This window comes from Haemorhous mexicanus, chromosome 4 (genome assembly GCF_027477595.1).
Source record: "Haemorhous mexicanus isolate bHaeMex1 chromosome 4, bHaeMex1.pri, whole genome shotgun sequence".
NCBI classification, from domain to species: Eukaryota; Metazoa; Chordata; class Aves; order Passeriformes; family Fringillidae; genus Haemorhous; species Haemorhous mexicanus.
The window spans coordinates 62,728,530-62,751,769 of record NC_082344.1 but is presented as its reverse complement, the minus strand read 5'-3'; the positions used below and the strand labels follow the sequence as shown (position 1 = coordinate 62,751,769).

The window sequence follows — 23,240 nt, the reverse complement described above, 5'->3', positions numbered from 1 at the left end:
GGGAGGTGGGGTGCAAAAACCCTCATCATGTGGAGGTGTAGGCATGTGAAGTGAAACTCCAACTATAATTTTAATTGCAAATGTGTAGAGGAGGAAATGGAGCTCTGCCCCATTAAGGCTCCAAGCCCTAACACTGGGGTGATCTGACTCACTGGAGGGTGAGAAATTTAATGTGCTGCACTGCTTGCCACAAACAACATTTGATTTGAAAACAGTAAGTATACCAGAGTTGTTCCAAGCTGTTCCAAGCAGATAAGATTTAAACTCAGCATGCCAGCTTTACATTGGTGACTAATGATTGAATGGAGGTGCAGAACTGAGGTATCTTTAGGTAGGTAATCTCACTGGGTAAATGAGATTTGGACTGTGCTTTCTAGAAAATTTAGTCTTAAAATAAATTATACTGTTTTGAAAAATTACAGGCCCTGTTGGAATTGCACTTTGCATCTCACATAGCTAAAAAATGCATGTGCATTAATCCATCAGTACCTAGCTGCCTCCCTGAGTTGCACAGCCCCAGCACTCACAGTCATCTGGACATGAGCTGTTCCCATGGCTCTGTCCCCATCCTTCAGCCATTCACTGGGTAGGCATCTCCAGATGGATGCACCGACTGGAAATTATAGAATCACAGAATGGTCTGACTTGCAAGGACTTTAAAGGTCATCTAATTCATTCCCCTGCCATGGGCAGGGATGCCACCCACTAGACCAGGTTGCTCAGATCCCCATCCAACCTGATTTTGAACACTTCCAGGGATGGGGCATCCACAACTTCTCTGGGCAACCTGTGCCAGTGCCTCAACAACCTTCCAGTAAAGGATTTCTCCTTAATATCATATCTAAACCTCCTCTCAGTTTAAAGCCATTCTCTCTTGCCTTATCATGACATATCTTGTAGAAAGTCCCTCCCCAGCTCTGCTGTAGGCCTCTTTAGGTACTGGAAGGTGCTATATGGTTTTCCTGGACTCTTCTACAGGCTGAACAACCTCAACTCTCTCAGCCTGCCTTCATAGTAGGGATGTTCCATCCCTCTGATCAGCTTTGTAGCCTCCTCTGGACTCACTCCAGCAGGTCCATCTCCTTCATGTATCGTGGGCTCTGGAGCTGGATGCAGAGTTCCAGGTGGGGTTTCACAAGAGCAGAGCAGAGAGAGAGGGGCAGAATCAGCTCCCTTGACCTGCTGGTCATGCTGATTTCTGGGCTGCAGAGGCACATTGCCAGGCCATACTGAGCTTCTTGTCAAACTAAAAGCAGTGTCCCTTAAAATGTGCCAGGACTCATCACAAAATGAGTACCCCTTAAAAGCAGTGTTCCCATCCCTTCCTCTTCCATGGAGCTGTAAAGGCCAGGAAACTCAAACCAAACTGAAAGAAACAAACAACAACAATAAAAAATCCCCCAATGCTCACCCATCAAAGTAAGCAAAAACTTCCATGTTCTTTGACATCTTATTTCTATGTAATAACCGATTCTTCTTCTCCTTTGGGACTGCTGAACAATGACATACTTTTGTTTACCTGGATGAAGCCAAACTTCTGTCTGAGGGGACAACTAGGCTTCTGGGTTTTAGCAGCTTTGTGACCTCCTTGAGTGCACTGTGGCATTTATACCTGCTCATTGTCTCAGCACTGGGGCAAGATGAATCCTGAGCCCTGACACCCACATCTTGGCAGCTGAAGTGAGCACTAAATGGATGTGAATGCATTCAGCCCTAGCACAGGAAAATCCCAAATGCCAGCATCAAAGGATACTTCTCTTTTTAATGCCACAACATCACAATTCCTTCCTGCCAACAAAACAACTTAGGTTCACAGATGAAGGCTTTTGTGTGATTGTTGGTTCAGATACTTGTGTTGGAAACATCCTTTATATTTATTAAAGCCAGTGCTGCATCTTAAAACATTTTGTTCAGAGAAGGGACTTAGAGATGTAACCAGGAAAAATTATCAGCTGCTTGCCACATGAGAGGATTAAGGACCACAATTTGTCAAGGGTGTGACAACTCTATTCCTTAGAGCACATGTAATCTCATGCAACTCTTACAAATATTCATGTGGGTTGTCTTCAAGATGCAACAATCTGTTATGCAACAAATGTCCACACACAGGACCATATGATGACTTGCACCCACAGGTGAGCCAAGGGGCATTTTCTTTCCCATTGAAATTCCCCCAAGATGACTGATTCCTCTTTTCCTAACCCCTCTGTTGGCTGTTCCATTGTACCTGTGAGGACATGAATGCCAAGTCACCTTCCTGGTTCAGCTCCTGCAGCAGGAAGCTTGGTCCTACCTCAGCTATGTCTAAACAAAGCCAAAAGCCAGAAAATCAGTGTTCTGGTGAAGTGTTAAAATGTGAAATATTTGCCAAGAATTGTAACTTTAGAGGGATTAAAAATGAGCCTATCACAATCACCAGTGAACAACCCTATAAAAATAAAATCTTCAAAAAAAATTGAACCTGTGTTTTCTGTTGAACATTTAATCCTCCAGGGCTTGCAAAGCACTTTGCAATTTCTCCTTCACTCTTACCCTTGTCTCCTTCCTCTGGTCTGGAAAGTCTGGTAAGCGAATGAAATGGATTCAACTTCTCCCTTTTCAGACTTGTGCTATCTTGAAGCTCATGTCCCTGTCCCTCTGACAAAGCTTTAACTGCATCTTCCTCCTTAAGCCTCCTCCTCTGTAACCTAAGAGTGGAACTTCCAGCTGGTTCTTAAACTTGGTGTTGTGGACCCTAGAAAAGTATTCAGGTAAATTTAGTGGGGATAAAATGTTAACATATGAAAATAAATATTTGATTTTAATTATTGCTGCTATAAAATTAGAGTGATTAATCTTATTTACTACTTCACCAATGGCTATTTAGCCTTAGCAACATTCATATGAGGCAAGTAAATAAGTGGCATTGAGGAAGATTCCCAGCCCAGATCTAGGTATGAATCAGTGGCAAAGCCTAAGTTCATCATTCCCACCAGAATTCTCCAAAGACCATTAGAAAACATGGTTTGTTTTCTTTTTTCCAATGTGATGGGCAACATCCCTTACTTACCCCAGAAAGACTCATCAGGAAGAGGAAGCACCACCTCATGCTTCCCTCAACAGAATCAGAAAGAGATCAGCTGAGGGAATGAGGACCATAATCTTTGGCTAATTTTTAAAACTTCAGGTAATCTTTAAAACCTCTGTTTGATTCCCACAAGGATACAGGGCCAAGTTTCCAGAGGTGCCAGTACCCAAAAAGACATGCTTAATGCAGGATCACTAAGTGAAAATTTAGATACAAACCAGGAATATTGAAGTGACATGATAGGATGTTATTTCTACTTTCACTATTGCTCGCCAGTAACTAAGTTCACCAGCAGATCCATAGAGCAAAATAAAAATAATCTGATAGAAATATTTTGGGGAAAAATTGAGATTTGTAAAATCATATATTGAAGTTTTCACAGCACCATATGATTTTGTAACAGAGTGCTCTATATCCTGGTTATTGCCATCTAGCACTGGAATGAAAATCCATTAGAAGAAAGGAAAAAAAAGTTTTTTTTTAATGGGTTTTTTCCTTAAACCCAGTTTAATGGGTTTTTTCCTTAAACCCATTATCCCAGAACTGGGCAGTATTTTATCTACATTTTTGAATGCACAGGACCCTTTTTAAATTGTCGATTCAAAATATAAAACAATATTTCGGTGCCATGGAAATGAGAACATTCAAACAAACAAGATCTTTCTTAGTTAGCTATGTCACAAGTGGCATTGCAATGCTGACTTGATTTTTCACAGAAGATTCATTTCCTCTTTTAGTGGCATAAAACACCTTTGAAAATTTCAGTCTAATGTTTCCATCTTCATTAATTTCACAAGAAAATATGGCTTACAAACTGAAGTCACTTACTGACAACCACATCAGCCTCAGGCCACCTCAGCATCAGCAGGTCAGTTGGATACCTTTCCAAAGGTGCTGGAAAATTTGGAGCACAGCCTAAGGTAGGCTTTTCAGGACTCTCATTTCTTAAACAAAAGTTTGTCATGGTACCCATGAAGAAACTCAGAGTCTGGAATTCTCCAAATCACAATATTTTATCATTTGTTTATTAGTTTGCTTGCTTTTAGATACTCTTCAGGGAAAAGTCACATTTGCAAAAGGGGACCTTTTCCCTAAGTTCATAAATGCACACCATGTGTGTCAAACATAACTGGCTGAAATAAATTCCTTACAAAGAGAAGGAAAGTCAAAATGGGAATAGGCAACTTTCCTCTATGAACAACACTTTACATGCTTCACTATCTTAATTTGAGCAAAGCAGGACAGAGCCATGCCCAGTAAGTGGATGCCTTTGAAAACCACGCCTCTGTCTTTCAAGTCTATTACTCAAGTGTCTGCCTCTGTTATTGACAGTGTCTCAGAAGGAAGGATCATTTCCAGGAGTGTATTTTGAAAGAATCCAAAGCACTAAGTTGGAAACTCTTCAAAATCAAGACATTTGTGGTTTTGCTCGACCATGACCCTCAGCTTGGGTGTCCCAGCCCCCCTGTGCTGGGAGCACCCTGCATTACACTGCAGAGGAAGCCCTGGAGGAAGCCCCTGGACCTGTGCCCAAAGCCTCCAAACCAAGGACGGGTGACTTGTGGCCAGCGTGGGGACCAGGTTCCTTTGGGAGCTCTGAGCACTTTATGTGTTTGAGGCTGTCACTTCCTGCATTTTGAGGCAGATGCTGCTCCTCCCAAATCCCATGCTGAGGGGACTATATGCCAAAAGCAGCTTGGTTTTTTCCTCTTTCCTGTGCTTTTACCAAGAAGGAGACAGCTTAGCCTATGATGCTGTCCAAAGATGATATAACATTACCTCAGGGAGGCTGTGCCCCCAGTCCTGCTAGGACTCTGTCACACCACATCAGTCTGGAGCACAGGCTTGCTCCTTGCTCCACGGTATAAAACAAGTTCCTTCCAGCAAGTTTTACAGCAAGCTCACAGTTGCTTTAAATTAGAAAAGTTGGCAGGTGGCCAAGGAAAGGAGCAGGAGCTTGTTCAGCTGAGACAGACAGTTAGAAAACTCTGTAAGAGCATCAAGCATAGGTTTTCACAAAGTACCTTTTTTTGTCATCCTTGCTTTTAAATTTCTTTTAAAGGATTTTGAATCACCAAAAATTACCTGCTGGCTTGAATCTACAACTCTTACACTACCCAAAAAGAGCCCGTTGCTTTCCCTGAAAAATCAGATGTCATCTACTCAACTGTGAAGGTAAGTTGTAACTGATTCTACTTTCCTGAACTGACTTCTCTGAAATGCATTTGGAGAAAGGAATGCAATAGAAAGATCTCTCAGAAAAATGCATATTTTTTTTCTGAGATACAGGTAATTCTGTTAGAAACAGGCTGTTGTGGTGTCTCGGTGAAATCTGCTTGTATATCTTCTCTTGTAAGAGATGAGTAATTAACTTGGACATTTATGCACATCCCCATCAGAAAGTTAGCAGACAGATTGTTTAAAAAAATCAAGGATGTAATATTCTGTGAAAAAAAAAATTATTTTAAATGTCTACCTTTCACAGGGTTTAGGGTGATTAAATTACCTAAAACATTTTTAAATTATTTCTTCTATCTAGCAGTAATTTTAAATTCCACCAACCCAAAGCAGAGATTATTTGGGGATTTTTGCTGATGAATGATTCCATCATCATTCCAAATCTTCATTCTAACTGCAGTTGCTATGGTTTCATAGAAACTTGTTTTGCAAAAAAAAAAAAAAATCTATAAATACCAAATAAACAATTTTGCTTCAGACTTGCACTATTGCAAAGTTAAGCTCATGCATTTACCTTATTAAATTCACAAAAATATATCCATTTGTTATTTTGCTGCTGTGTTTCTTCTGCTTGGTTGGTTTTTTTTCCAGATCATTTTACTTTTTGTGTTTCCATGCTACCAGCAGTGTGCTTCATGCCTAAGAGTAGGCTGGTGAGAGACTGTGTGTTGTTAAATACAGATGAAATGCTGAGTGCAAGTGATTAATCACAACCTTGGGCTGGGTAGGTGAGAGTATAAGTGGATTAGCAGTTTCAAGCTCCCTTTTTTCTGCTGGGTCTCTGGTTACCATTACCCAGGCAAGGCTGAGGCAAGCATTGCCTGCTGCCCAAAACCTGATAGTCACAGTGGGGGCTAATTCCTCTATCCCACTCATTTGCAAGGAAATGATGAAGCTTTTCAGGCTGAAGTCTTAGGAAAATATGGGCGTGAGCACAGCATTACCCACAGCTTGGAGCTCGACAAGCTATGGAAATTTAATAACAGGAACCTGCTTCAGAAATCACACAACTATTGTGTTCTATAGCATGCTGCTGCATTTAAGAAGCAGAAAATCCCTTCCTGTAGTGCCTGTCCTCTGTTTTGCCTGACTTGGGACAACTTCAGCTGTGCTACTGGAGCAGATCTACCCTGGTGAGAATGGAGGGCTGTCAATGCCCCTAAGGTTGTGTTCCCATGGATCACACTGTAAGAAAGGTATTTAAGAGCAGAGAAACACAGAGCAGGGAGGGCAGGGAGAAGAGTGCAGAAAATCAAAACTGGAAGTGAAGGAGGTGAAATGCCTGCCCGCTGTCATGGAAGAAATGCCAAAATCCTGTTGACTTTGAAGCCCATGTGTTAAGTTTGTGCCAAATGGGAATGCCACCATCACCATCTTTGCTGAACTCTGGAAAGGTGGAGCTAGGAACAACTCCATCAGGCATCTCCTGGGAGAGAACCACGCAGTGTAGGGACTGGGAAGTGAATTGACTCTCTCAGTGTTTGCCTATTCCTTGTCTTTCCTCCACAATACCCCACAATCTGTTGAGTAGGTGGGAGTAAAGGTGGTAAAAACTGCTCTGTGTTTCTTATTGATACTGGAGGCAGGAGGGTTTCTGAAGCTGAATCTCAGGCAAAGGGACTGCTACTGGCTCAGCAGCAATGACAGGGAAGGATGCAAACAAAGAAGGTAGTGTTTTGTTATTTCATCCCCTTCATCCTCTCCACTGTTGCACTTATCCGTGGCTCAGTCACAGTGGCAAGGTGAGGAGGTAGATGGAAATCCACATTTCTGAGGGCTGGGTTTGAGTGCCTGCAGGGGAAGTTCTTCTGTCCCATTCACATAGCAAACTTCTACCCTTAATTCTCTGTGACATGCCCATCCACAAGTCTATCCCATGCACTGGTAAGCCTGATTTTCAGAGTCCTTAAACAGATGCTGTATGAACATTACATATACTGTCACTGCATGATCAAATAACATCCCTGTTACCAAAGGATCACCTTGAAATGATGAAACTAAAATTTAGATTCACCAGAAAAATGTAACCTCACAGGGAAGCAAAAATCCTAAAGTTTCAACCTTTTACACAAGTAATGGTCATTAAAAATGTGTTTCTGATTCAGAGACCTTGCTTGTCACAGATACAAGGCAGGTCAAACTCCATTTTCACTGCTGAAGCAAAAAGGATTGCTAAGTGATTATGTGATTGCCTTGGCAGAGAAATCTGGAGATCTTTTATGCTCGTCTTCATGGTCCTACCTGGAAAACAAAGGTTGCAAATGAAATAACCACTGGGCAGATTTGTATTTTAGTTACAGATATAGGGCTGCAACTGTCAGCAAAGGGTATTTATTTCTGCTCACAGTCTCTCTAAAGTAAAAGGGGCATATCACCTCTCTGCATTTCTCTGTTGGGCTGAAGAAGGAATCTGGATTACTCTGATTTCCCAAAGCTGAAATAAACTGTTTGTGTTCTTCATAAATTAGGATTCAGCCTTCATTTTTTGAAAAGCAGTGTGAAACTGCTCTTGGTTGTCTGAGACTCACCTGATGTTGGATGCAGATGGGAAAGCCCAAGTGATGAAAGCAGAACAGCAAAGCACCTGATTCACGCCTTCAAAGATACTTTACAGTTTCATTACACCTTCGAGCTGGGATAGGACCACATGACCAAGGAGTTTACACATTTCTGTGAGGTTTAGGTGTTGGGAAGAACAGAACTGTTTGGTATAAAATTAATTCCTATCGCAGAGGATAATGAGGACCACTTTTAAAGGGGAAGAATAGGCTCTATGAATAATGGGAAAACACATCCTGGCAGTGAGAGATATACAGTTATAAAATAATCCAGAGGGAAAGAAGGGAAAAGTCTCACTGGCTGGGATGTTTCACTTACTCTGGGCAAACCTAGTAGAAATCTGTGGGGAGCAATCATTCCTAGGCTGAGAGATGTGATAGTCCATATGTTGTGCTGGCTTAACTGTATTGGCTCATCTTCAGTCTATCTACTGTATTTGTCTTCCTCATCCATGTGAGTATCACATCTCTCAGACCCAAATGGGGCCAGATCTCAAAATTTAATGGAGACAGTTGATTATGTTTGGACACCATCAGGCCACCCATCCTATTTTCAACTCACATTCTCCCTTCTCTTTTGGAGAGACCCCAAACCCAAAATCAGACATCCTGCAAGAAACAGGAACATCTCCTTGGCAGGAGTCCAAGGTTGAAGCTAAGGGAAGGGATAAAGAAGGTTTAAGGAAAGGAACTGTTTGGTTAAGGGAATGGGGGTTTTGGATGTATTGTAATTCATGCACTTTGTTTTATTTCTCTCTCTCTTCTTTTTTTTTTTTCCCCTACATTCTTCAGTAAAGATATTTTTCTTTCGGGAAAAAATGAGAGTGGGGAGAGCATTAATAGCTGAGGTGGGACCTGAAATGTAGTTTAAAAAATGTGCAATAAAAACAGGGAGTGACTTGCTATAAAACCAAGGAGAGCTGGACAGGCAGAGCTGAAGGGATGAGTGTCCAGTCTGCTCACCCCACCTCTTCCCATTGGTGTGATGGGCCTTGTGACTGGACTCAGGCCAGCGTAGGAGCCCCATCACTGCAGCACAGGGGAAAGTGATTTGTGAGCTGCTGAGAGAGAGACCTCCCCTGGGTTTCTTACCCCTTGGAAAAAAACAGAGAAACTTGGTTTTCTTCTGGATTTGTCCAGGAAAACTCTCCCTTTTCTTGGAGGGGGACTCTCTTGGTGCTGGAACATACATCTGCTATTCTCACTAGCAGCTACGACTCAAGACCAAAAGTCTTTTTCCTTTTCAGGAGTCTATAAAAACTTGATGTTATGCCAGCCTTGCTAGGCCTGCACTGATGTTCCTGCACAGCGCCAGTCTGCTGCCTTTCAGTGCACCTGGGGATTCAGCCTACTTCCCCAGCACATCCCAGCCTGCTACTTCCAATCCTTTTTTGCCATCACTTAACAGTGGAAATGCAGAGAAGCATGTAGATTACTCTTTGCATCCATTCCTTATTCTAGACACCATGCTGGTATTTATTTTACAGAGCAATTGGCTCCTTTGAGTCTCTGTAAGTTCCAGCTCTGCACAGACGTGCTCTGAAAGTTATGTCCCAGAGACTGTCCTGTTTTGGCCCCTAAACCTGAGATCATAGCCCTGCATTAGCAACCCACGCAGTCCCACACATCTTTGCTTGTCTCCTCCTGTGAGCAACCAGCCGGGTTCTTCTCACCTTCCATTTCCCTGGTGTGTCTGTGTGTTTAGCCAGGGTAAACCACTTTCCTGCTTCCTCCCAGGAGGTTCCTGAGGGGGGCAGCCCTTCCTCCCAAAACTAGCCATGGATGATGGGCCATCCTGTAGCCTGCTCAAATGACCTGGGAAGACACTCTCCAGCTTCTGGACAGCTGATTTCCCAGTGGAAAGAACAAAGCTGCTTTGGCCTTTCCTGAGTTATTGTTTGTGCCATTCATATTCCTGCTAGAAAGTGGTGATACATATCTGCAGATGACCTCTGAGCACCAGCTCTGGTGTGGGGCAGCAAGAAACTATTCCAGGGAGAGGCAGCAATTTTGGGAGTGATAATAGGATGGCCTACACTGCAGCAAAACAGCTTGCATAAAGCTGTGTGTCCTGGTGTCTGGATCACAGCTCCTGCTCCTCTCCTTGAAGAAGGGAATTTTCATTTCTTTCCCTATCTTGGGTAAAGGGAAAGGAAAATAAAGTAAAAATTATCCCTTTACTGACTCAACCTCATCATTATTAATTTCTCCATGTGTCTGAAAGTCCAAACTGGGAATGCACAGACCAAGTAACATCAATAGTCAGACAGATGGGAACAGTTTAGGCAGGATGAGCAGGACCAGTGGTCCTGGCTAACTGTGAAACAGGTTATCCTATGTCCTCTCCCCTCCTTCCTGCTCCCCCAGAGGGAGCACGTTCTCCCTGTCCTGGGTTGGCCCCTGGGGTCTCAGAGGGGCTGTGCTCCATGGCCTCCATGGACCTCCATGGCTGTGCAGTGAATATTATTTGATTCTCTAGAGAAGGGGCTGTTTTTCTCTGCATTTTAAGCTTTACAGATGGGTTACACAGCCTCACATTGCACCGGGGTTTTGGGAGCTGCACTGGAAACTGCCTTCAGCTTTTTAAGGAGAATTGAGAATTTCCTCTGCAGAACTGCCTAGGATGGCTATCTCCATGCTGACAGGCCACACACCTCAGTCCTGATTCAAAATTCCTGTTCATGGAATTTCTCAGACAGAAACACATCCCTTTGCACTGTGTCACACCTGAACAGTGCCTCCTGCACTACCAGGAGGTGCCTAAACTGTAGGACCTGTTCTGTACAGCGACAGTCTGCTCTGAACCTACCTGGAGTGCCTGCCTCTGACAGATATACACAATTTGTTATCAAATGCAGATAATCCTTAGACTCACCAGGAGAAAATGTCCAGGAATAAATAAAAGGGCACCTTGGGAACAGGAGCTGTTAGAAACTACTGCTTATCTTGTATTCTCCCTTTCTGCAGACATGCTCTGTCCTTGAGAGTCAGGGGTTCTGTCTGAGATTTTTGATTGCCAAAGGCTGGGAAAAAAATGTCTGAATGATGTGTGTAAAACATCAGTTTCTGCAGCCCAACAGGGCATGTATTAAATCCCTGTAGTGAGAGTCAGGTCACAACTGAGGTCAGATGAATCCTCACAGTTCTTTTCGTTTGTGTTACACAAGGACATGCACAGACTGGGTCTGCTGTGGGTGCTGCTCCAGGGATGCCCCAGGGCATATTTGGATTGCTGTATCTGGCAGGATTTAGCCCTAGATTTCCCCTCCTGCAGATAAGTACTTGTAGCCAGGAGGATTGCTTTCATACCTCCTGAACAAGTTAAACCCCCATGTGAAGTACTTTGATGAGATGCTCTCTTGGCCATTTCCAACCTGACTCAACAATCAGGAAGTTGCATCACCTCTGCAAGGATAGGCCAGGGTTGTAAAACCTCTCTGTCCCTTCGGACCATTTTCTTCATCAGAAGAGATGGCTGGGACACTCACTGCCATCAGTGCTTATACTTGAGCAGCCTCTGCACTGACTCTGGCACGAGCTTTGGATTCCTTGTCATTAAGACTTGATGATCCAATAGCAGAAACAATTTTGTTTGCATGGAAGAGCTGCCAAGACACCCTTAAAAGGAAGGCTCTGCCAAGATCACCCTGCTGGAGATGCTCACCACTGCTCCCAGCTGCCCAGGATCCATCCTGAGCAAGCCCAGGAGCAGGCATGGGCCTCTCCTGCCTGCTGAGTCCCAGGGCAGAGGGGAGACAGCCTGATCCTTTCAGCCCCCATGGCCAGAGGTGGGCAGGACATGGCCTGGCACAGAATCCCCCCTTCAGAGAGAGCAGCCCAGCCAGCCCTGTTCCTGTGCACGCCTCCATTCCAGGCTGTCAGCAGAAGCAGATGTTTCTAATTTATCACTGAAACCAAACAACTTAATCCACCAAATATGCAGCAGTGGGGGGTGAGGAGGGGGGGCTTTCACTTAAAGCTGATTTATAAATTGGATGATTAAGGTTAATTTGTCTGTGAATGAGGCAAATCTGTGTCAGATATTGTTACTAATGCTTCCTCCCTCTAATTTTTGCAAGTCCTGAACATCCAAAGCCTTTTCAACCTGAGGCAATGGGATGCATTCCTGCTCTGCTGGCCAAAAGCATCTGGCACTCTTTCCTTTCATCAACAACTCCAATATTTATCTATTTATCCCTTCAGAACATTATTTGGGTGTAACAGATGCTGCAGCCCTCTGCGGTATGGGTGCCAGAGGCAGGCCTCAGCAGCAACCCTGGCATACACCTTCTTGTTTTTGGGAGAGCTATTTCCCCTTGGCTGCCTGGCAGTGAAGGCTGGAGGGCAGCCTGGCACCAGAGAAGACTGTGCTGAGAGCCCCTGGCAGTGGGGACTGTGCTCAGGGCTTGACAAAAACTCCATCTTCACAACATGGCTGAAGGCCTGGATGGGAAGGGTCCTGAGTCCAAACCCATTTCAGATTAGACTGAGAAAATGATTGGGTTTGCCTATGTTCATTGATCCTGGAGGTTATGGCCAACCTCAGATCATCTGTGATTCAGCACATACACAGCTATTGATCCATCCAGCTACAAACAATACCCACACCCTGCTCCTACAACCAATACCCACGTCCTGCTTCTGCTGACACCCACTTCAGACCAGCAGTTCCTACTGCTCACAGCTTGTGCTGCTGCTCATGGAAAAGGGCTCTTCTCCAGCAGCTGGCACTCAGCTGCCATGCACAGCAGCAGTGAAGTAATAGCAATGCAGTAGCCTTAAAAAGGCCTTCACAGCATCAGCCTTGTGTGCCTGTGAAAGGGGAGGGGGAAAGGCAGCCCCAACCAGCAGCAGGATTGTCGAAGCAGCTGGGCATCCACAAAACAGCAAATACCTGCTGCAGGGATGGGAGGGGGTCCTTGTGTAGGGCCTTGGCAGCCCACAGACCCCCACCCTGTGGTGGCCAGGCTGGGAACACCAGGAGCACAAACTGGTTACATGGGAAAAGAACAGCTTTACTGATTTGTTCAGCTGCACCTCTGAAAATAAGGATTTCATTAGGTGTCCTTTTCTGGTAGACACTGCAGTGCTCCTTATTCCTCACAAGCCAGTGCCCCTGCTGCAGAGAGGGACCCAATGGCACTGGCTGACCCCTGGATGTCCCACAGAAGAATAAGTTCCTTTAACCCAGGGGTGTGGGCACAGCAGCCATGGCATAGCGCATTGCTTTTGGACATTTGGACTTTCAGGTTGGATTGCAGTAGCTGAGTGGGTCGTAAGAAAATGCAAAATAGCCTCCCATGGGGTCACTGCAATGGTGATAAGGCTGTGGGATGCTGTTGCAATGGCCAGTGCCCCTCTCCTTGGCAGCCTCTTCAGCTGTAAGCAGGATCTCCTGGGGTTGGAGCAGTCAGGAAATCCTTCTCCTCCATTATTTCTATTAAGTGGTAGCATAGACAACGTACCAGGATGTCACTGAACTTCTCTTCCAAATATCAGGAAGGCTAAAGGGAAGAGTGAAAAGGAGAATAGAAGAAAACCAGGAGGAAAGCAGCAGCAGCAGCAGTGGGAGCAGGAATCCAAGCCCTTAGTGCACTGCTACAGCTACTGCCTTCCCATCCCTCCTATGCATAAAATGTATAAAGCAAGCTGGAAAATAATGGGTTTCAGAAGAAAACTGAAGACCTCTGGAACAACACTGATCTTGAAAAGAGCTGAAGCAATTCTAGTTTTTGTCTAACAAAAGAAATCAATCTTTTTTGTAATTCATTCCAGACAAGCCTGTAGCACTTTAAGGGTTTTAAGCTACATGCAATGGGAGCACCATAAACAATTTATTCTACAATGGTGCTTTTCAGTCATGAAGCCTTTTCCCAAATGAAGAGATGGCATTCAATTCACTTTTACCAGTGATACAGCTCTTTACTTCTTGAGAGCTGGGCTGTGCTTCAAAAGGGGATATACACTGTAAGTGGCTTCTCCTCTACCTACTTAAAGAGGTGCCTTCCCTCTTTCTGTACCCATAAGGGATGGTCAGAGATATCCTCATGTCTGAAAGCTTTGTGCTTGCAGGAAGGAAATTAATTGCAGCTCATTGCAAAAAAAGAACATTTTACTTTGATGTTTTCGATAGCTTGGTCTGAAATAGCCTCAGCCTCACTCCAGACCTGATGAAAAGTGATGAATTAGAATGAACAAAGTTGTTTCAAATTTCCAGATATATCTTGTACATAATATTCTGGGGCCCTAATTTTTATTTCTGCTTGGTTTTTTCCAAGGTTACAGGGAAGAAAGGGATATAGATTTAACTTATGGGAGACTTGATGTGTGCATAAAGGACCATTTTCTTAAACTGTCAGAAGATTAAACATATTGTTTTGCAATCATGTTCAAGGCACATGAGCAGCAGATTTTTGATGGGAAAGTGACACAAGCTACTGATAGAAAGCCTGCTCTCTAATTCCTGAGGAGTTTATTTTGCCTTCCTACCTCTGATGAAGTAGCAGTACTTGGAATAGGTTTTGCTTTTGGCTGAAGATTCATTCCACAATGGAAGAATGTCCTTGACTTAAAGCATCTCCAGGATTCATCCATGTTGGCTGACCTCTGAGAGGAAAAGCAGTTTAATAAAAAATCCTTTCTGACCCTCAGATGGAAGATCACATGAGTGCAGGCTCAGGACATTTATATCTGAGCGTGAGAGTTTCTTTTGATGGGTTTTAATGTTATATGTTGTTGATGTTCCTAAATTATACAGCTCAGTGAAGCATTCAAAAACAAATGTTCAGGCCCCCTGGGGTATGTTCAAGGCCTAAGGATAAGCTTTGATGTGGATATAAAGCCATGATGGCTGTCAGATCCTCAGCATTTTCCAGTGGCACCAATGTGACCAGAAAGGGAATATATATATGCTTTCACACAGTTTTGAGCCAGAACTTTAACTTCTGCTGCTGCAAACTGATTATGCTGCCTCTGCAATCAGTGCAGCAGTATGGCTGCATATCAGCTCAAGAAATGGCTGTTCAGATTTCAAGACAGAAGTTATATGGGCAAGGTATTACGCATTGCAGGTTTAAAAAGGAGATTTGCCTTTTACATTTTAATGGCATATTAAAATAAATTGCAAACTAAAAAGTCAGTATTCTTCCCTTTTTTAATGTGCAGTTTGAAGCATCAACAGGAATTTGCAGATCTTGAGGCCTTGCCCATTTTTCCCTAGTCCCCACACTAGCTGAGACCACACGAGTTAGTGTCATTAGCATCCTGCCTCAAGGGAGAAATTGCTGCAATCCCAATTTGGCTGGCCTGGCAGGCCCCAGCAGGGATGCAGCAGAGTGTCTAGAATGGGGGCTGGCAATGTGGCACACCCACATAAGGGTTGCAAAGGAGCTTAACTGGAACCCTCCAGGAAGCAGAACTAGTCTAGCATACATCATACATCTGTGGCCCATACTATATTTTTTTTGTTTTTCACAGAAGTGATACATCATTTCCAAGCTACAAGCCATATATATATGAGCGTGTGTGTGAGTGTGTGTGTGTGTGTGTGTGTGAGTGTGTGTGTGTGTGTGTGTATTTAACCATGGTGGGACCAGGTATAAAAAATAGCATTACTCACCAAAATCTAGATGTGAGATCAAATTATGAGGGCCATGTTTATGAGCCACTCATTTAAATATAAACATTCCTGTCTTTCAAGAAAATACTATCTTGCCTTTCAATTCTTCCCAAGCCCTCCTTATGTATGAAGTGAATTTCAAAATTGAAATTGATTGCAGGTGTCTTAAGTATATTTTTCTAGGCCTTCAATTTAAACAAGTTACAGCAATACTCACCTTCATACAGTTTATGATCATTATGATATGAATTCTCACTGACAGCAATAAAGACCATGGGGACCTTTCCTCATTTCCAGAACCAGATTTTTTTAATTTGGATCCTATTTTAGGCTGTCAGAAGGGCTGTTTTCTGAGGAGAATCATTCATTTGATGATCCCTAGTACAGCTGCCTACCACATGTACAGCAGCAGTGTTGGCATTTTTCATTTTCCCCCACTTTCAGCCTCAGCACTGGAACCCATTACATAGCTGGGATCTCATAAGTGCCATGTTACTTTGACCCTTGCTTCAAAAAATGATCTGTAATAGCAAGGTGGCTATTAATAACTAATAGCAGGAATGCACAGAGAGCTGACAGCAAGTAGGATGGCAGCCCTGAGAGATGACCACTCAGTTTCTTACTCTGCACAGATTGTAATCTCTGGCAAATATCATCCTTGTGCCCTAGGTCCACATCTGTAAAATCAGACATAATGTCTTGGCTTCCATGCCACATAAGTAGAATCAAATAACTGGGTGATCAGCTATGGCAATAACCACAAGTTTGTAATTACCAGGGATAAAAGATGCAAAATCCCTCTGGATCATAATCACATCTTGCTCTTGGAGGTAATGGGGATCAGGTGTGCTGTATGGAATGGAAACCTCTGAATAATAGAGTGATCACGGAAGAGATAGCTGCCAGCTGATTGGACCTGCTTTTAGCAGATGTTGGATGAGATGAACTCAAAATGTCCCTTCCATCCCAAATTACTCCTGTGACTCTGTTCTAATGCTGCACCTCTGCAAACACATCCCCCTGGGCCACTGGAGACCAGAGTGCACATGGACAAAGTAGTGCTGCAGGACACAGCCTGCCTCCATCAGGGACTGATCAAGCTGTCCAGGGCACATTGATGCCTCCACCAAAAGCACTTTGGTACTTGAGGTCAGGCTCACCCTAGAAAGAGTGTAGGTGGCCTTAGGTAGAACTGGGCCTCCATGGAGCCAAGCAATGGCAGGTTCATCTCCAGATTAGCAACCTAAAGGTAATGAAGGTTTACCACATTGGGGAATATGCTCTCTAGTTCACATTTACCTGCCATTTCATCTTACATCACCCCTGCATCAGTGTTTCAGTCCTTCTTGCTCAGCCTTTACATGAAATAGCAAAATTAAGCCTTGTGGTTCCTATGGACTGTCCATGTGGCATCTCTCATGAAGTAATAAAGTATGGACTTTGTAAAAGCCCTGTACACTGACATTGCAAATAATACCTACTGGGAGATATATATATATATATATATTTTTTTTTTTTGGAGGGGGGTTTAAAGCAGTGAGTAAAATGAGACAATTTTCAAAGTCTGATCAGTGCTCCCAGCCTGCAGGCAGCACAGCCCAACCCATTTCTTGGGTGGAAAGATAAATGAGAAACATAGGACACTAATTTATATATAAGAATCTATATTTGCCTGGGGGGAAAACAAAGAAAGTAAGAATATTCCCATGTTTTTGATGTGGTTGACCATGACACAGACTTCACCCTACAAGTCCTGTACTTTCTATCTGTGTTACAGCTCAGGGGGCCCTGGGAGGCTTCCATGGTCACGTTCACAGTTGCAGTTGTAACTGTGACTCTTATGTTGGGAACTGTTTTCTTAACTCTGCATGAACATCTGTGAATGCACACACAATAACATCCAGTAAGGCAAATGACCTTTGCAGTGACCAGCTGCCTCCAGTTGTGAGGCAACATTGCACAGGGCCACAGTAGAATGGAGCACCCAGAGGCATGCAGGGCTTACACAGTCGTGGTGTGGCTGAATTGGGCTGGGGATAAATGACATCATCCAGTCCTGGGGGCTGCAAGTGCTCTGCCCAATGGCTTGTTGCTTCCTTAGTCAAAAGCCAAATCCCCGGAGCAGAAACCAAGTCATGCCTGCGAGTAATTAAATGGCACTCAAATTAGTACTGTGGTTTAGAAGTCCCTACTGAATTGAGCTCTGTTCAGCCCTCAGAAGTTAGGTATATATTCTGCTTGTCGCAAAACACTTCAGAGAGCAGCAGGTCATAGGTCCCAGGCAGTTTTTGAAGTTTAGCCTCTTGTAGTTAGGGACAGAAAGCTGGAGAGGATCCCGATACGCCCCTCTCGCGGGACTGCTGCCTGCAACCTGGGCGTGTGCGAGCAGGCTCCGTGCCAAGCCTTGCTCCTACACACCAGGTCACAGGGCCTCCAACATCATAAAACAAGGCTGAGAGTCAAAAATGCCAGCTATTCTCTAAAAATAGAAAAGATGAGCTGGGACAGAGAGAGAAGACGCGCCCTCGCTGATGGTTTAGAAGTGGGGGAAGAGGTCCAGTGTGGCAGCTGACAACAGGCTTACCCCAGAATGGCTGAGTAATAATAGAGCAATAGATTTCAAACATGTATTTAAATTAAAAAAAACAACCAAAACAGCAAATATTGTGAAATTCAAGATCTATGGTTTGATAGTGTCTCGTATTTTGAAACTGTTAGTGGAGAAAGGAAAAGTGAAAACAACAGGAAGAGTTGAAAGGAGCCAAAATTAATTTACTGTGGACTTATTGTTTCAGTTTTCAGCAAAGGAAATGGATATAAATGGAAACTAAATTGAAACTGAGGTCTCTCTCATTCAACAAAATATATCACTGCTACTAGTCAGCTACAATGCAGAGAGACAATTTAATTACTAATAAACAACTTTGAAGTTATACTTGTGTTTTAGTGTCGTAATAAAGTTGCAAAAAAAACCCAATAAAAGCTGAACTCAAGTCTTCAGGTTCAAGAAAAACATTGATAACACACATACAAAATGTGTAGGGAATTTTTTCAAGTTCATTGTTCACACAAGAGAATAAAAAAAGAGATTGATCATTCTTCATTAAAAACTATTATTTCCTTCAGCTAGAAATGCTTGTTAAAAGTTTTGAGGGCTTTTTTGTTTGTTTCTTTTATCTTTACATTTCATAAAGCCACGAAAATTGAATTTACAATATTTTTAAGTTTGATTCTGGACTGTAAGCTTATTTCTCTTTTTTTCCTCTTTTGAAACTGAATACAATGGAATGAATGAGGACTTTGATTTCCTTTCTTATCTTTGCTGCTCTTAATACAGCTTTTTTTCATCTTCTCCATAAAATCCCTGTCCTTAGTGCCTGAGAATTATATGATTATGTTTAAACTATTGTCTTTAGTCTTGAAGATGTAATTTTAAAAAGGAACAGGGAAATTTTTTTTCCTGAAACCTTGAATTTACCTATTTTCAGTTACAATATCTTTTTACTTTTCTTCTTTGTCTCACTAGTTGCTCCACCGAGGACTTGTTGCAAAAGCTGTGCTTGGTTTTATGAAATTTAGTAAGTTTAAGTAGAGAATAGGAAAGAAATAGAGGGAAAAAAAAAGTAGTAAACTACTACTTTTAACTACCACTTAAGATCTTTCTTTTGAAGTAGAAAAAAAAAAACCTGGAAACCACTCATTTTGCTTTCAGGTAATTAATTGAATTTATGATATCCAAAATGCTAAACTGCAGTCTGGGTTACATTTCCTGGCTGGGATACAGAGAGATTCTCAGAAAATTGAGGTTTGGAATAGAAAGCCAGCAGCAGCCTCATCTGGAACACAAGGAACCTCAGCAGAGGGGACAGAGCTTGAGAGTGCTGCCACTTGGGGCCCACGAACTGAAATAGGGAAGCCTGTCATCTTTGCTTTATTTTTAAAACATGTGAACAAATGAAAAGCCAGAAGGCAGCCCTGTGCTTGGGTTCTGCTGTGGCTGTGCTAGCAGCACTGCTCTCGTGCCCCCGGCGCAGAGCACGCATGGCACAGCTCCTGCGCTCCCGCGCTCGCTCTTATGTTACTGCTCAAGTATGCATCCAGCAAAGAGCCAGCAGATACAGGAGAGTTATTCTGGTTGTTGAGGTCAAGGACTCCTCTGCTTTGGATTCAGCAGAGAGGGAACACTTTCCTCGTAGCACCAGACCGGCTTTCTGCTTTTGCAGTCTGCTGTCAGTGCGCACCACGGATAAAGAAACATCTGAGAGCATTTTTAAAGGATTTATCAAGCCAAAGCACTGGTGAGCTATGTGCTGCCTCCAGTGTCAGAGTTAGGAGGCTTTCAACAAGGGACAATATTTGCACTAAGTGCAAGCCAGAGGCTCCAGCTGCTGCAAACTTTTGCAAGCCATGTAAGTAAAGGGCTTTATTTTGCTGAAACAAACTTTGTATGTTCTCTTGCCTCATAAAAACACTGAGAAATTTTAAATGAATTTCCTAATAATGTTAGTAATAGTAATGTTGCTATCCTGCTGTCTCTTTGAATAATGCATGTATGTCAGCACAATAATTAAATATCTTACCTTGTTTTGCTTGCAAGTCTTGTAAGGAGCAGAATCTGTAGTGCCTCAGGCAGGCTCTGTTTGCTTTTCTGATCACTTCTTCATTCTGTTTCTGAATAATTTCTGTTCTCTGTTTGTGATCAGCACAGAGACCTTTCTGATTTCTCTGATTTCTTTTGTTTCAAGGATAATGAGAAGCTGGCAGGGAAATGAAAAGGCTGTGAAAACAAAGAGCATAAAAGTAGTTTATAAAGTGTTGTCAGTGAACCCAAAAGCGGTGTGTAACCCTCATGTTGAACTTGTGGTCTTGTGAAATTTTATGTGCTTTACAGTGAGGTTCAAGGAGTCACAGATTATGTGACTAAGAGGAAAATTAAATAACAGAAGAAATATTTTGATTGCTTTATAAAATGTAACTTTCTGTTCATGCTCATATTTAAATTTGCCACTTTCTCTGTGGTTATCTGGAGCTTATGGCAGGGGATGGATCGCGTTTCTCTGAGCTTCACAATGTAACTTAAAGTCATGAAATATTTCCTTGTCTTCTATGTAGTTCATATACTTTTTGGTGTCAATAGGCCTGGCAGACAGCTTTTGAAATGCCAAATTTCTCTTCTTCGCTGTGAAGTCCTCCCTGCCATTTTGATTGCTGCCAAAATGTAGACATGGTGATAAATAAATGGAAGCTATATTAGATTCACTGACTTTAGACAGGTGGTAGTACCCTGAGAAACTTCACTCAGAATTTTCAGTGTCTTCCTGTTCAGAGAATCTCTAGTTCCTCTGCATTCCTTATCCAGAAAGCATCTGATTCCTATGACTTTGCACATTCTATTTGGCTTACACATTTTCCCAGTTCCCAATGACTTTTAATAGGCCCTTTCCTCCAGGCCCACATGTCTGAAAGGTGGAAACCCTGCCCTCCAACCCTCACAGTGCAAACCCTGCTCTCCCACCCTTCAACGCTGTCACATACCCACAGGTACCCAGCCCGACTGGAATTATTGCAGAAATGCCACTGCAATCACCTCTTGTATCAGGTGCTCAGAGGAACATGGATGCTGCCCTAAATAAATACCTTTGCCACGTCTCCCAGCCCTCCTCTTGCCCTTCATCTCCATGGCAGTGCAGGATCTGCCCAGGGAGAGGGGCAATGCCCATTAAGGGAGATGTCCACGTGTCTTTGAAGGCCATGGGAATGCCCCCCTTGCTGTCAGCCCGGCAGTCAGAGCTGGCTGCCAGAACAGCAAGGGAATGAACAGACCTGCTGGGCTGGGAGATGCAGCTTGCTGCTTCCAGGAAGGCTGGGGATTCACCTCCCTAAGCAAGCACGGGGAAAGGCCTTGCAGAAAGAAGTTTTCAGGGTAATTAAGATCACACCTTGAAGGTGCACTGGCAGGAGCAAGTCAGAGGTGAACGGTGTGAAAGTCAAACCTCCGATGATGGAAGAAGATGTTGCTTTTCAAGAGAGTTGGAGAATGAGAAAAAGTTTAATTTTCAGCACAGAGATGGGTAGGAGCTGTTTTCTTTGCAATACAAAACTCTCTAATACCTAGCTGGTGCAACCACACTCCAGGGAGAAAACAGCAGTTTATATTATAGTTTTAGAATTTATGTATATTCATAAATTCATGTGTTCTCTCAGCAAATGCATCTTTTGAGTTCTAAAGCTTTCTGAACCTTTCATATAGTCCTTTGCTTTGAAGCAACAGATGTCAGTGAGAAGCAGATGGTTCTAGCTTTGAATTTGAACATCTTTAAATACTTTGTGTATATTTTATGGTGAGGCATGCACTCTATCTTATTATGCAGAACTGATGCACTAAATGAAAAGTATCCAAGTCTGGATGCTTGATGTTGCTTCCTAGCTCACAAACCAATAAATAATAAACCACATATTTTTCAGGATTATTTGTTATGAGATATTTTCATCTAATTATTCAGCTTGTGTTTTCAACCTTGAAAGAAACTGTGAAATGCTTTAATCTGATGTGAGCTCAACGAGAACAAGCAACAAAAAGAGCCAAAGGAGCTGCCCCGGTTGTGAATTGCATTTTCACTCTGCTGTATCCTGTGAGCAGGCTGAAAGCTTCCTCTTGCACAGTTTCCCAGAGGAAACAATGCAGTGCCTATGGAAACAGCTGAACAAAATCTTTTGATCTTTCTTACTCTTTCATTTTCAGAAGGTACAGCCATGAAATTTGATGAGTGGAGAATGTAAGAACATAAGATCTTAAATCAGGAATAAATTTGGGAACACAAATAGAAAGAAGAGATCTGAAATAAGAAAAGAACTCATTTTCTTTGGAAGAAAAGAAATCATACAAACAGATTTCATCCAAATGGTTTGCTATTGGATCTTCATTTACTGCTCTAAGAAGTTCTTTTCTCCCTCTCTGTCTGATTTTCAGTCCTGAAGAGTTTGTTTGTTAAAGAAATCACCTGAGACAACCTGTGACATGCAAACTGTTTAAACTTTACTAGGTTGATCTTAAGAATGGATTATTGCACATATTGTCAAAGGCTTTATTAATTGTAGTGACATAAGAGATGTTATCAGTGCTTATATCTAGTGCACTAGCCTGACTTGGAAAAAGAGAAATGCCTCAGTTCAACCAAGCTTTGGAGCTTTTGCCTCCCTCTCTGAGAAGGAATGGGATGGTTGAAGGGTTCCTGGTGCTGAGGGGGCACTAGAAAATCTCAGTGGTGATGCAGGACTTGCTCTTTCCCTCTCTTTTTTCCCCCTCTTTCTCCAATTCTTCTTGAAACCTTTTCCTTTCTCCCTTCTTCAGGATGCAGAATGTCCTAATGTCAGGCTCTTCCAGAATGCATGTTTTCTTCAAATCAGCCTCTCCTTCCTCCACAGCACCATGGCTGCTGTCCAGCCTCTGTGGAGTAGAGAAGGTTTGGGAAGGAGAAAGGGCCTGATGGGGGCAGAATGCCCCAGCACAGCTGGCGAACCCAGCTGTCCACGCTGGGTTTGGATTGCAGTGGCTAATCCCCATCTCTGCAGGTACAGGTGAAGTCACCCACATGTAAGCAAAGCATGAAGGCTTTTGACCCTTGAAATCTGATGCCCAAGGCTAAGGGATGCTTTAATTACTGCTTTGCACTTAATTACTGCCTAGTGCTATGCATTTCCTGGTGGTTTCCAGAGCCAGACATCTTCTGGGACAGATCATTACCCAAAACAATGGTAG

The 23,240-nt window shown here is 43.0% G+C and overlaps 1 protein-coding gene across 3 annotated transcripts in view; it reads left to right on the top strand.

Moving 5' to 3' along the window:
• The first annotated feature begins 4,707 nt into the window (after positions 1-4,707).
• Positions 4,708-23,240, top strand: part of LOC132326642 (complement C1q tumor necrosis factor-related protein 7) — a 114,441-nt gene continuing 95,908 nt past the window's right edge. Inside the window, exon 1 of one of the 3 annotated variants that reach the window (XM_059845142.1) lies at positions 4,708-5,242. The gene's annotated coding sequence lies outside the window, so the exon portion shown is untranslated. Of the gene's footprint in view, positions 5,243-19,320; positions 19,891-23,240 lie in introns of those variants that run through there. The other 2 variants (XM_059845143.1, XM_059845141.1) reach the window with 2 other exon arrangements.